Source organism: Leucoraja erinacea, chromosome 12 (genome assembly GCF_028641065.1).
Source record: "Leucoraja erinacea ecotype New England chromosome 12, Leri_hhj_1, whole genome shotgun sequence".
NCBI classification, from domain to species: domain Eukaryota; kingdom Metazoa; phylum Chordata; class Chondrichthyes; order Rajiformes; family Rajidae; genus Leucoraja; species Leucoraja erinaceus.
In genome coordinates, this window is record NC_073388.1 from 42,858,142 (window position 1) to 42,871,985 (window position 13,844).

General features: G+C 46.8%; 1 pseudogene; it reads right to left on the reverse strand.

The window, feature by feature from the left end:
• Positions 1 to 5,995: 5,995 nt before the first annotated feature.
• LOC129702430 (U2 spliceosomal RNA) lies at positions 5,996 to 6,103 on the reverse strand (annotated as a pseudogene).
• Positions 6,104 to 13,844: the final 7,741 nt, after the last annotated feature.

Consider the following 13,844-nt stretch of genomic DNA (forward strand, 5'->3'; position numbering starts at 1 on the left):
CATGAATACAATCATGCCATTCACAAGTAAACCAGATAGAGCAAAGAGAAAAATACCAGAGTGTGGAATGTAGTTTTCAGCATGATAGTGCTCTGCCCATCTACAATAGGGTTGGTTGGAGGATTGGGACTGCATCCTATCTCTTGTGGGAGAACCATTCAGTAGTCTGTTTACAGAGGGGAAGAAGCTATTCCTCAGTCTGCCGTCATTCTATGTTGTAAGGAATTATGAATGAGCAAGAAAGAACTATTTCCTGTTGCAGAAAATTAGGGAACATAGGTTGAGCTGAATTGAGGAATAAGTGGGTTCAGAAAAAGTTACTTCAGCTATTAATAAAGTCTACTAATAAAGTCTGGAACTCATTGCTTGAAATGGTGGGAACATTGATAAGGTACAAAGGGGAGCTATATCATGCAGAGCTATGGAATAAGTGTTAGGAATGACAACATGCAACACGATAAGGGGATTAAGTGCATCAACTATGAGGTTTAATAGGGTGAAGGTTTATAGATGTGTGGGACAAGTTTTTCACATGGAGGTTGGTAGGTCTCTGAATCACACTGCCAGGGAAGGTGGTAGCAGCTGACATGACAGCAACATCTAAGAGGAATTTGACAGGACCAAGAACAGGCAGGAAATAGAGAGAAATGAAGACTAGAAGAGAGGCGGGACATTGTAAGGTCCATGCAAGACCTTGCAAGACCTTGCAAGTGATAGGTGGATGCAGGTGAGGGAGGCGGTTTGAGTGCCAGATGGGTGGACAAAAGTCCAGAGATGAAAAGGACAGAAGGGGAAAGGATGGCAGATTAGTGGGAGAAATGGATTGTCATCCAGGTGGGGCACAGGGAGTGCATGAGTTCATGTTCAAGGAGCAGAATTAATCCATTTGGCCCATCAAGTCAATTCCACCATTCGATCATGGCTGATCTATCTTTCCCTCTCAACCCCATTCTCCTGCCTTCTCCCCATAACCCCTGACACTTGTACTAATCAAGAATCTGTCCATCTCTTAAAAATATTCATTGACTTGACCTTCACAGTTGGCTGTGGCAATGAATTCCACAGATTCACCATCCTCCGACTAAAGGAATTCCTCCTCATCTCCTTTCTTAAGGTACGTCCTTTTATTCTGAGGCTACGTTCTCTGATCCTCGACTGTCCGACCAGTGGAAACATCCTCTCCACAGCCGCTCTATCCAGGCCTTTCACTATTCGGTAAGTTTCAATGAGGTCCCTCCTCGTGCCTCTAAACTCCAGCGAGTACAGGCCCAGTGCCGTCAAACACTCGCCATATGTTCACCCAATCATTCCTGGGATCATTCTCGTAAACCTCCTCTGCACCCTCCCCAACACCGACAAATATCCTTCTTCAGATCTAGGGCCTTGAAAATACAGGGTTGAGAAAACAAATGAGAGGGAAACGCCACGCAGTGTAAAGACAGTGGCACTCCCTCAGTACAATGTTCAGTTTGGGTTTTATGATCATGCCTCTGATTGAGAACTTTGGCCTACGACAGCCCAACTCAGAGGGAAGAGAACTACCAACTGCACTCCCATGGATTTATTTCCACTTGTACAGTGCGTGATTCGTAGACCAAAGTCAAAACTGCAATATTGTGAGGAGATGGTATGTATAAAAATGAAAGGAAAAAAATTGCTCTGGAATAAGTACAAGCAAATATTACAGATAATCTATTTTCTCTGAAGTAATTTCAAGGATGGTAACACAACCATTTATCATGATCTGCTTCAAATGGCCCTGGCTCAAGTGCTGTATGATCACTGTCAATCTTTCAAAGAAGCAAATCCTGATGCATTGATGCAAAACTAAATCAGATCCAGACCATATTTACCCACTCAACGGGAAGTAAATCCAGGATTTGCACTGATAATGTGGCCAAAGAAGAACATTCCTGACCCATTTGGCATTGGGAAGCACTGGGTCCATCAACAAAGCCCAATCTTACTGACATTCCCGAGAACGTTATTGGAAATGTCATCTCTGATCCTGCTGCGGGTTAGACCCAGTGAAGGACCTTTAACCCTGTTGATTAGTTTAGTTTAGAGATACAGCTTTGGTTTAGAGATGCAGCCCTTTGGCCCACCGAGTCCACGCCGACCAACGATCACCCGTACACTAGTTCTCTGTTATCCCAGTTTTGCATTCTATATTGTCTTCTGTAAACTGCCCCGAGTAATTAATTGATTTAATTAAGAGATCGTTGTAATTCTTCTTTCATCTCTGTCCTTTGTCCACTCATCAGCCAAAATAGTAAGATTAAACGAGAACTTACCAGTTTGAAGTTTGATCTGTATTTTATGAGGAGTTACGATGAGGGTTTTCGTGAAGAACCCCGCTTCCACGCATGCGTGTCATTCTTCAAAGCAGCGGTGTGAGGTCACAGAAACCTATAATGATCTAACATAGTAAGATTATCAAAGAGATACCAGTTTTTGATATGATCATAAGAGGGTGGGAGCGGAGGGCACGAAATCCCTCATCGTAACTCCTCATAAAATACAGATCAAACTTCAAACTGGTAAGTTCTCGTTTAATCTTACTATTTTACTTCGGAGTCACGTGAGTGACTTCGTGAAGATTTCAAAGCTCTGTGACCTCATGCCGTGGAACGAGTCCATGCTTCACAACTGCCTTGGGTATTGGGAGAGAGCATCATTAGTAGTTTTAAAACACAATTAACAAAGAGTTGTGTGGTATAACGAAAAAAAAAAAATATATAACATTTTTTTTTTTTTTTTTTTTTTTTTTTTTTAAATTTGAGAATCATAACCCTGTAACCTATCGGCCAAATTATTTTGTTGAACCTAAAATGTTTTCTTAATACAATGATGGCTCCAAATTAACTGGTTTATTATACAACCTGTGGAAAAACCCTTTTTTAAAATGACCCTCCTTCCATTCTGAGGATTTGGTCTGTGGGTACCTGTATAATATTGCTGCGGATGTTGCTGCAGTCCTGGTGGAATGAGAGTTGAAACATCAGTGTCTATTCCTGCCATTTTTAGGACCTATTTGAGCCACCTTGAAATAGTTTGAGTCGTGACCCTATCATGCAGTTTCTTGTAAGAGATAAACAACTCCATACTCTGACCTCGAATGTTCTGAGTATATGCTATGTATTGTTAGATGTGTCTTGTTATACACAGTCGTTTGCCATATGGGTGTACCATAAAATCAAACCCTAGACCCGAGGAACCCGATCTGTTTTCTTTTATTAAATCCTGTATGACAACACCAGTTTCTCGGTGAGATGATCAGGGAGTCCAGGCTCAGTTTGCTTAATGGCTGGACTTGTAGTGCGGTAAATAACACCATGAGCATAACCATCTTCCTGGTCTGTTACTGAGGTGACAACGCTGTTATGAGCTACAAGCTCCTCAGCATGTTGAGAAAACGACACCCATGTCCCAGATTTCGGAGTACCTGGTTAGCTTACCAGGGGTGCGTTCCCACCGCGTGCCGTTCCGATCCTTGTGATAGGTAATTGGAGAGTGCACTTGTGGCACTATTGATGGCACTGTAGCTCCATCGATTATCCTAATGGAGGCTTGTTAAAATTCCAATACGGCCAAAATGTTCTTGGCCTTTTGGTCGAGATTGTTGTCCAAGCAGTATATGCCCCATTTCTTGATGTGTCCAAGGTACTGCTTCCGTGTTGACAGTCTTAGTGCAGATGAGATGAGATTCATCGTCCTGTCTGACAGTGTAGTGGGTCTGTTAGACTCTACAAATCAATAAATCCAAAGTGTTATGGCATGGATGACTGCCTCCAGTCACTGGATAAATCAATAATTTTTGGGCAATGTTCATAGGGAACATGGTTCTAACACCATCCCCTGTAAGACTGAAATACCATGATTGAGAAGGTCAGTTGGGTACTCTGAAAATTCCAGATGCCGAGTGTGGTTGAATTTTCCCTAGTACCCCAATGATGGGTCCGAACGGGGGAAAACATCACCCTATGGCTTATTTACATAACAATGCCAAGCTGGTTTACGAATTTTAGTACATAATATTGGGGCTAATGATTGCCCCTTTTCATTGCCAAAGTTCCTCTATTGAGTCAATGCCTGCCATATAGAAACCCGCAACTGACACCAAGTCTTTATGAATAATAAGAGCATCCATCCTAAAATGAATATCTAGAACAAATGTGTTTAGGGTTAAAATCAATTATAATCCTGCAACCCTACTCTATCTTATTTTTAATAAATATGTTCAATCCCATCTTTTGTGTACAATTCTTGTAGCACCATGTGGGTTTTAGATTGTTTGGTTTATGTAAGGACAAAATGCCCTTCTGGTGTATGATGTACTGTGGTTAATGGGATGAGAAAAACCCTATCAGATAACCCTGAATACTGCTGAGATTATATGAATCTGTAGTGATTATATACCATACATAACTATAGTGTTGCAACCTCCCCTACCCTCGTAGGTCCCTATTTAACAGAAGAAAACCCCACCCACCTACCTCCATGGTTACCGGTGGTTTTGTTATTTCCTTGGTTTTTTGAAAATAAGGTTCTGGTTTAATATTTCTTGTTCGGGGTTGTGTGGGAGGTTGAGGCTTCCGCATCTTCCAGGGTGGCCGCCCTGGCCATACCCTAAAACGGATCCTGCAGGTTATATTGATTTCTGACACTGCTACTGGTATGAGCCACATTTTTTATGGCCTTGCCTGTGGCTGGTATCATGCTCCAAAATAGGCCCTTGCGCTGGCCTTGATGAGCCCCAGTGTCTTAGCTTAGTCCACACACGGTTCTTTATTTGCAAATGGTAGCATTTTTGGGGTCCTAGTGCTGGCTGAATGGCCGCCTTCCACGTGTAGTTCAGGTCATATTGCATATTATTAAACAGACCTAGTGCGTCTTGATGGTCTTTGGTTACCTACGTTTAGTCCAGGGTGCTGGTGTATGCTATGATGCCTTCCGTCAATCCCTTGAAGGTTCTCTGGATCTTGAGGTCCTAGTTCCTGATGTTCGTCCATATGCTGCCAAATGCATTGGATTACACTGGGCACCTGTAATGCCTCACCGTTGCCAGGTGGCAGATGTCTGGCCAGTGTTTGTAAATTTTTCTTGTTGGCGTATGTGGCCAGACATATAGTAATACTATTGCCATCCTGGATCCAAGTCTACCCATGTTTGACTTGGCTAAAGTAATCAACCACCATGTCCAGCAGAGTCCCTGCTGTGTTAGGATCATGGGACGCTGTATTACCAGGCTCTGGCCCATCAGGGTCCTGCCTACTCTTTTTTATAGAGTTAGAGATCTCTAGGGTCCCACACGGGGTACCCCTGTGGGGCTTAACTGCTGCCCACTTGTCTTTTGTTCTGCGGACCCCTCTTGCAAGTCAACCCAGAACTGACCCACAGTGCTCCCCTCTGATGGGGTAGAAGCATTGTGCAGCCCTCAAAGAGGTACTGCTGTGGTTTTATCACGTTGGAGCAAGGCTCCATACACCGCTTCTTTCCGCTCCAGCCCTCTCGGGCGCTGGTTGCCGGCGGTTTTATGCAAAGTCGGACCATTCTGAGTCCACTACCTTGTTTGATTTGTGTCTAGCCTACCGCTCGGCCGCATGGATCTGGCCGGTGCGGGGCCGACATCGGGCACAGCTGATCCCACTACGGTTGATCCAAGTGCCGCTGGCTGCTGCTGGCTGCCCGCTGTTCCATGGTCCTCCTTCTCCAGTTTTGTCCTTCCTTCCGTGAAGTGGATATGGCCGGTGTGGAGGATAACTGGCACAGCTGCTTCCATCTATTCCTTTAACCTGGCTTCAACGCTCTCAGCACTCCTGGCTGCTCCTTTATCTAAGACCCCTGGGACCCACCCCCGTACTGACGGTACTGGTCCCTTATGGTCGTTGCAGCCGGTCAACCCCACTCTAATGCCCTCAATTCTGGGCACTCCTACTTATATGGTCCTTAGATAAGGGACATATAAGACATTAAAACTGATGATAACAGCTACTATAGTTTTTATATAATATATATAGTCCCTAGATAAGGGGTGTATCAGATATTAAACTGATAAGAACAGATACTACACTTCATCTTAGCCAAAAGGCCGAGAAGCGATCATTGTAACTAAAACCCCGCTGGGACCGACCCTGGTACTCACATACTGGTCCCTTGTAGTAGATTGCAGCCAGTCAACTGCAAAGTCCTTTGCTGCCGAGAAATGAACTTTCTCACCATGCTGGAGCGAAGTTGGGCACAGGTGTTTTTTTCCCTCTCCGGGAACCGATGTGCCCATGCTGCTCCTGCCGTTGCCAGCTCCTCACGAAGTGCCAGCTGCCACTGCTGCTGCCTGTGCTCCTGCTGTCTGTGCTCCTGCAGCTGTTAGTGCTCCTGCAGCTGTTAGTGCTCCTGCAGCTGCCGGCTGCTGCTGCCGCTGCTGCTGCCGCTGCTGCTACTGCTGCTGCTGCCGCTCCTCCGCGGTTCTCCCGCCGGCCTTCTGCACCTTACATGGACCTGGTCCATGTCTGCACCTAGAAAGGTAAGTTGAAGGAAAACGCAGGGTCTCTTACCTGCTGTTCCCGACTTTCCTTCTCCCGCCGGTGACCGTCGTTCCCTGTGTCGGGTTCGAGCCGCTTGGACCGACCCCGGTGTTCACGGGCCTGGTCCTTCGCGGCAGTTCCGCAGCCGGTAACCCCGGCTGTTCCTATGGATCCCCTGGCCCTTACCTTGTGAAGAAGGTTTTCAGCCCGAACGTCCCGTTCCGACTCCATAAGTGCCGCTGCACTCGCTGAGCGTTTCGAGCCCCGGTACCGCTGGTCCGAGCTGTCTGTCCCGCAGCCTCTGTGCTGGCTGCTACCGACTGCTCCCAAGCCAGTCTCGTTTGAGACTGGCATAGGGACCTTTTTTACTTTGCTTCCCGCCCGGCCGAGAGGTGAATTTTGCCGGTGCGGGAGCAAAGTCGGGCTCAGGTTGTTCCCCCCCCCAGGGAAACTCGTGCTGTTGCTGCTGCTGGCTGCTCGCCCTCCACGGGTCTCCCCGCCGGCTTTCCGCAGCCACCTAAAAGTAAGTAGAAAAAAGGAACGCAGAGTCGCTTACCTGCTGTTCCCGACTTTCAAATCTCCCGCTTGGGGAACGCCGTTCCCCTCTGTGTGACTCGTTGCAATGCGTGTAGCGATATGACACGCATGCGTGGAAGCGGGGTTCTTCACGAAGTCACTCACGTGACTCCGAAGTAAAATCCACCATCATCTGGATCTAACTATCACTTGCCAAGCTCTGTTTCACCCCACTTCTTTTTCAGGTTTCTCTCCCCCACTACAATCAGTCCGAGGAAGGGACCCTACCCAAAATGTCACCTATCCATGTCCTCCAGTGATGCTGCCTGACCCGCCGAGTTACTCCAGCACTCTGGGATCTAGGCAAGTTTCCAACATCTGCAGTTCCTCTTGTCTACATTGCAACTCTTCTTGGATGTTTTAGACTTACCAGATCCCTGTGTTTCATAAAATATTAATGGATGCAAGACATTTAAATATTAACTAATATTCAATTTCTATGTGGCAAGGCCACCATTTATTCCCCTTCCCTTGAAAAAGTAGAAGTTTAGTTGAGAGATATCGCATGGAAACAGGCCCTTCAGGCACAGAGTCCACAATGACCAGTGCTTACCCCGTATACCAGCACTATCCTACACACTAGGGACAATTTACATTTTTTATCAAAGCCAATTAACCTAGGCCCTCAGAATAAAAGGATGTGTCTTTGGAAAGGAGGTCAGGAGGAATATCTTTGGTCAGAGGGTGGCTAATCTGTGGAATTCATTGCCACAAACAGGTGTGGAGGCCAAGTCATTGTGTATTTCTAACATGGAGATTGACATGTTCTTGGTAAAGGGTATAAAACATTATGGGAAGAATTACAATTAAAACACAAAATACTTGTGCTATAACCCCAGAATAAACACTCAACTAACAAAACCAAGCCCAAAACCACAGTATTATCTAACTAAATACACCAACTTACAATAAATGAGTCCATATGTGAAAAATAAACCCAGCCACATACATATTAATTAAAACAAAATCCTGTAGAGGCAAGTGCATCATTGGGGTTATCGTGGACACCTCCTTTCATTGGTGTTTCATTGAGTTAGGCCCACAACACCTTGGGAAAGCTCAACAGTTGGTTTGAGGCCCATCAGAGGACACCCCCAGACCCTCCATACCTGCTCTCATCACCTATGGTACCAATAACTAGTAAATAAAGAAAGCTGCAGCTAATTAGATCACTCTAACAAATTCTAAACACCTGCATCCTATCTTCCACTAATCCGAGCCCATCATTAAGCTTGTAACACCGCAAATGTCACCCTTGCATTAGGCCTGCACAGACGACAATTACAAACAAACCCCTGCACAGACGACAGTTACAAAGAAATATACATATTGCATGTCATACGTTTCCTTTCTGCCCCCAACTGACACTATTTCTTCTCCACCAAATCTTTCTTGCTCTGCAGCCTCTGACATTTGCTTTACAGCCCGATTCAATATCTGTCCGCGAATTCCTAGCTCTCTAACTCTCTGTCATGGTTGATCTCGCTATGAAACCCCTACAACCCACCTCTACAGGGCATAATCTTGCTCTCCATCCTCGCTGCTCAACTTCTGCTGCCAACTCTACATATCTAAGCCTTTTCCTTTCATAAGCCTCATCCATTAAGTTCTCCCAAGGCAATGTCAGTTCTATAAAAAATACACCATCCGCTGACTAACTGACCATAACACTATATCAGGCCTCAAATTTGTAATAATTATTTCATGCAGAACAACAAGCTTTCCTCCTAAATCTTCTCGCATCTCCCCATCATTAGCTTCCCGTAACTGGCCTGACTCATACCTACCTGCAAACTTCCCTCCTCTACCTTTCTCTCTCTCATGGACAAAATTAATTGCTACACTCCCAGTACTGATGCCTACTGAATTCACCTGTACTCTCCTCCTCTCAATTGCGGCACTTCAATATCTGGTTATGCCGCCAAGTAGACCGAAGCTGAGAAAGACTAGTCCTACATTCTGACAAAAGGGCCTGTCCAACTTATGCGACCTTGGCTCGCAAATTACGCGACCTTGTGGTCGCTTGAGGTGTACGGGCACCATATGGCCGCGGGGGGCCGGTCCCACTTAGAAGCGCGGAGTTGTGCGGCGCTGGTCCCGACATCGTGCGGGGCTCCGAAATTCTGGCAGTGGCCGAAATCTTCGCGCGCCAACGGCCTGTCGGCACGCAGGTGCATTGCGGTCATATGCAGCATCTTGACGTCGTACGCAGTGTCTTGACGGCGTACGCCTAGCACGTGGCATTGAGCGATGACATCACCGCCCGCCATGGCGTTGCATGATGATGTCACCGCCCGACGCCGTGCGACACCCAAATTCAGTCGGCAAAGACCACAAGCCCAAAAATATCCCCTCGTTTGTAGCTTAGGGTTATCCGGCAATTGGGAATGACCGACAGAAATGTAGGCTTCTTTTTCTTTCTCTCTGATATGGTGCTTTGATGTCAAGATAGATACCCATTCATGAAGCTTTCTGTTGAAATCATGAAAGTAATCATATTAAAATGTCGTAAGCTGCAGAAAAAAAGAGACTGGGAGTACGCTGCCAGACTTACCACACTACAACACTTGGATAGAGATTGCCAAATTATTAATAACATTTCAAATTTCAAGTGCTCAAGCTTGGCACTACAGCAGGAAGAATCTGATTGATGCAAAGAACAGGCCATCAAAGAGGTCTGATCCTAAAGAGCCTTGGGCATTGTCTTCCGGAAAGAATGTAGGAATTTCTGGCTGTTTTGTGCTGATCTTTCCTCCTCCTGTTCAGTAGTCCCATCACTAACCCCTGTGCATCTCCTGCTGAATTAATTATTTGAGTGGAATATGGTTCCATTTTGGCTTTTTATGGTCCTCTGGTGGTTGCAAGCCTTAATTCCAATTAGAGTAAATGTCATCAATGTTTAATGCTGAAATCTGTAATTGAAAATGGCAAATAGATTTCTGTATCATGTGGGCCCCGAACTGAGAGAGCAAGACTTGTGCTGGCAGCAAATATTGTGCACAAGCTTACTCAACAACAAAACAGCATCGACTTAATCGCGTGAAAAGACTAGAAGCATATGCTTAACAGATCTGAGGATGATTTCATGAAATATTAACAATTCGAAGAAATTTAAATATGACCTAATATTTACATCTATGTTTATGTATTTGTTCAAATGTATGCCTTTGGCACATGTGCCTATATCTGGACATACAACATAGAACAGTACAGTACAGCAACAGGCCATTCGGCCCACAATGGTGGCAAGGTGAATTTGATGCCAAGGTAAACTAATCTCATCTTCCTGCACATTATTATATCCCTCCATTCCTTGCATATCCATGTGATCTTTGTTTCAGATCAGCGTGTGTGTGTGTGTGTGTGTGTGTGTGTGTGTGTGTGGTGTGTGTGTGTGTGTGTGTGTGTGTGTGTGTGTGTGTGTGTGTGTGTGTGTGTGTGTGTGTGTGTGTGTGTGTAACTTAAATGCTTCTGTCATCTGTATGTGTCAATGTTTGCTAATCAGTGTGTGTATGTGTGTGTGATTTGTATGGTTCTGTCATATGTGTGCATTAATGTCTGCCTATATATATGTGTGGGGAAAATGTGTATGTTTGTGTGTGTGCCTGTGTGTGTATGTGTGTCACGTATGCTTCAGTCATATACATGCGTCATATGTGTGTGTACAGTCTGTTTGTGTCTGTTTATTGATAGGTGTTTATGTGTGTGACTGTTAATATTTGAGTCTGAGTATGAAAGAGACAGAGAGAAACAGAGAGAGGGGAGAAAGAGCAAAAGAAAGAGCGTGAAAGAGAGAGGGAGAGGGTAGAGGGGGGGGAGAGAGAGAGAGAGAGAGAGAGAGAGTCTGTGTGAGAGAAAGAGAATGAGAGAGATAGGAGGGAGTGAGAGACAGACAGAGAGACAGACAGACAGACAGACAGACAGACAGACAGACAGACAGACAGACAGACAGACAGACAGACAGACAGACAGACAGACAGACAGACAGACGAGTGGGGGGTTAGTTAGCTCACCACACTCCACCCCCGCCCCCTTCCTTCCTCAGGTGATTGATGGGCAGCAATATTAGATACTCACTAGTAAATCCAAAAGCAATCTCATAAATTCTGCCATAATGTATTCGCTGGAGCATGTGAATTTACTGCCAGAGGAGGACAGCATAGATGCGTCCAGGAAACGTGTATGGGAGAGAAAGAAAGAAATAAAGAAACAAAGGAAGATGCCGGTATATGAGGATAAGGAAAAATTTGGAGCAAGGCCGTCCTTAAGCTCAGATCTTAAACAAGATCTTGGACCAGTTCAACCCAATATGCCATAACTCGCATATAATATTTTGCAGTCTATTTCTTTGATGGAATCAGAAGTTTCACGGAAACCTCCTGAAGCCAAAATCTACGAGAGAGGTGACACTAACTTAATGTGATGTTGATATTGCAGTCACTTCTCTATATTTCAGAGCCCTGAACTCTGTGAGGTTTACAGAGGTCTAATTATTTTTTTGTATTAGGTTTGTTTTGGCTTGGATCAGCTGTTGCATCAAATGTCTAATCTTTAACGCACTTGAAGCCATGGACTGTCGTTCTGTGCCAGATGCCAACAAACAAGAATTGATTTTAAATTTGTGCTGTAAGTCAGCTATTTCGCTCGAGGACCTCTGTGTTCGAAGCCTCTGATGTTTAGCCTGAAGAGAAAGGCTTTTTTTTGTTTTTGGATATTATTCTTTACTTCCTATTCATAAAAAAACACACTTTATTATTATTAGAATAATATTGTGGCGGCCCCTAGTGGTAGGCCACGGGCAGAGCGAACCCTCGGCTCTGGAGGGAGGAGTTAGGTGTCTCAGTACGGGTGCCCGTTATCCCGGGTCCCCTTGAATTATTCCGGACCGGGCATGTCCCCTGTGCGAGGGGACATATCTATGCGATCTGGCCGCCTCGTTCCGTTTCAGTGTCTCTGGTTCTGGGGGGGGGGTACTGTGGTGTCACCTGGTGGGAGGCAATGAGCAGAGCGAACCCTTGGCTCTGGAGGGAGGAGTTAGGTGTCTCGGTGTGGGAAGCGCAGGTCGCGGGATTGACCCGTAGGCATATTTAAGGTCGGACAAGGCCCGTGCCCATTGAGGAGCAGGGAACTGCACTGGAATTGTAGTGGCGCACGCAGGTATCGAACCCAGCGTTCGGAAGCCGCGGTCACGTGACTCGGGAGGGGCTGTTGGTTTTCGCGTGGTTTTGCTTTTGCGCTGCACTTCAGTGCTGACCACCGTTGTGGCCAGACATGTTGTGAGAGCCTGTGAACTGAGAAGATATTTTCTGAATAAAAATACTTTTGAAAACTCAGTTATCGTTCTTGCGACCGCCAAAGTGGTGACCCCGACATGTCTAGCCGTCGTTAGACAAGCAGATCATGCAGGAGGACTACGTTCCCGCAGAATCGGCCGGCAAGCACCAGGGCTCACCAGGCTTCAAATTGCCATCGTTTTGGCCCGATGAACCTCAGGTGTGGTTCGCCCACGTTGAGGCACAGTTTTACCTCCATCATATCATATCAGCCGATACCATGTACTTCCATATGGTGGGAGCTTTGCCACAAGACTGTGCCTCGAGGCTGTTGCCTTACATCAGGGACCCGCCGACCATCAGCAAGTACGAAGGGCTGAAGGCCCTGTTGTTCCATACTTTCTCTTTCAGTCGCAGAGACAGGGCGGCAAAATGTCTACACATGGACAGTGTCGGCGATCGGCGGCCATCCACCATCATGGCAAAGATGTTAGCCCTGATGGATGGGTACCGAACATGTCTGCTCTTCGAACAGGCGTTCCTGGAGCAGATGCTTGACGAAGTTCACCTGATGCTCGCCGGGACTGATTTCAGAGATCCCCAGCACCTCGCGGAGAGAGCTGACGAATTGTGGGCCCACAGATGATGGGACGTTTGCTCCCCTGTCACGGCGCGGGTGCAACCGAAATGAAAGGGGAGGAAGTAGAAGCCCAGCCCAGCGCCGAAGAAGCATCGCCGCTTCCAGTGGTCTACAGTCGACATGGTGCTACTACCATCAGCGCTACACGAAGCCCAAAGACCCCCTGCTCGTTTCAGCCCCTGCTCGTTTCAGGGAAATGCCTTGGCTGGTCGTCCATAGAAGCGAACGCGATCGGCCCAAACGAACGCCTCTACGTCCGCGATCGTCATTCCGGCCACCGTTTCCTGGTGGACTCCGGTGCCATTGCCAGCATCCTGCCTCCAAGCGCCTGAGATGCTCGCGTTAGTAAGGTAGGACCCATCCTCTCGGCTGTTAACAGGAGCAACATTTGCACTTACGGTATGCGGACCCTGGACTTAAATTTTGACTCCCGCCCGTATAGGTGGAAGTTCACCGTTGCTGACGTTGCCCAGCCAATCCTTGGGGCTGATTTCTTGCACGCATTCTCCTAGTCGATGTACGAGGCGGGCGCATGGTCCCTGTGTCGGACCTGTGCCCTGCCAAGCCGCGTAATCCGTCCACGCCCCGACAGTAACTCGACGAGGTAGCTGAGATCCAGCAACCTTTCACAGCTCTGCTCGCCGATTTTACAGGGTTGCTCACGCCCCGGATTGACGGGGCCACGCCCCGTCATGGTGTGGTCCACCACATTTCCTCCAAGGGCCCACCGGTACACGCCCTCGAGCGCCGCCTCCTGCCCGATAAACTGCGCATCGCACGACACGAGTTCCAGCTTATGGAGGACATGGGGATTGTCCGGCAGTCGGACAG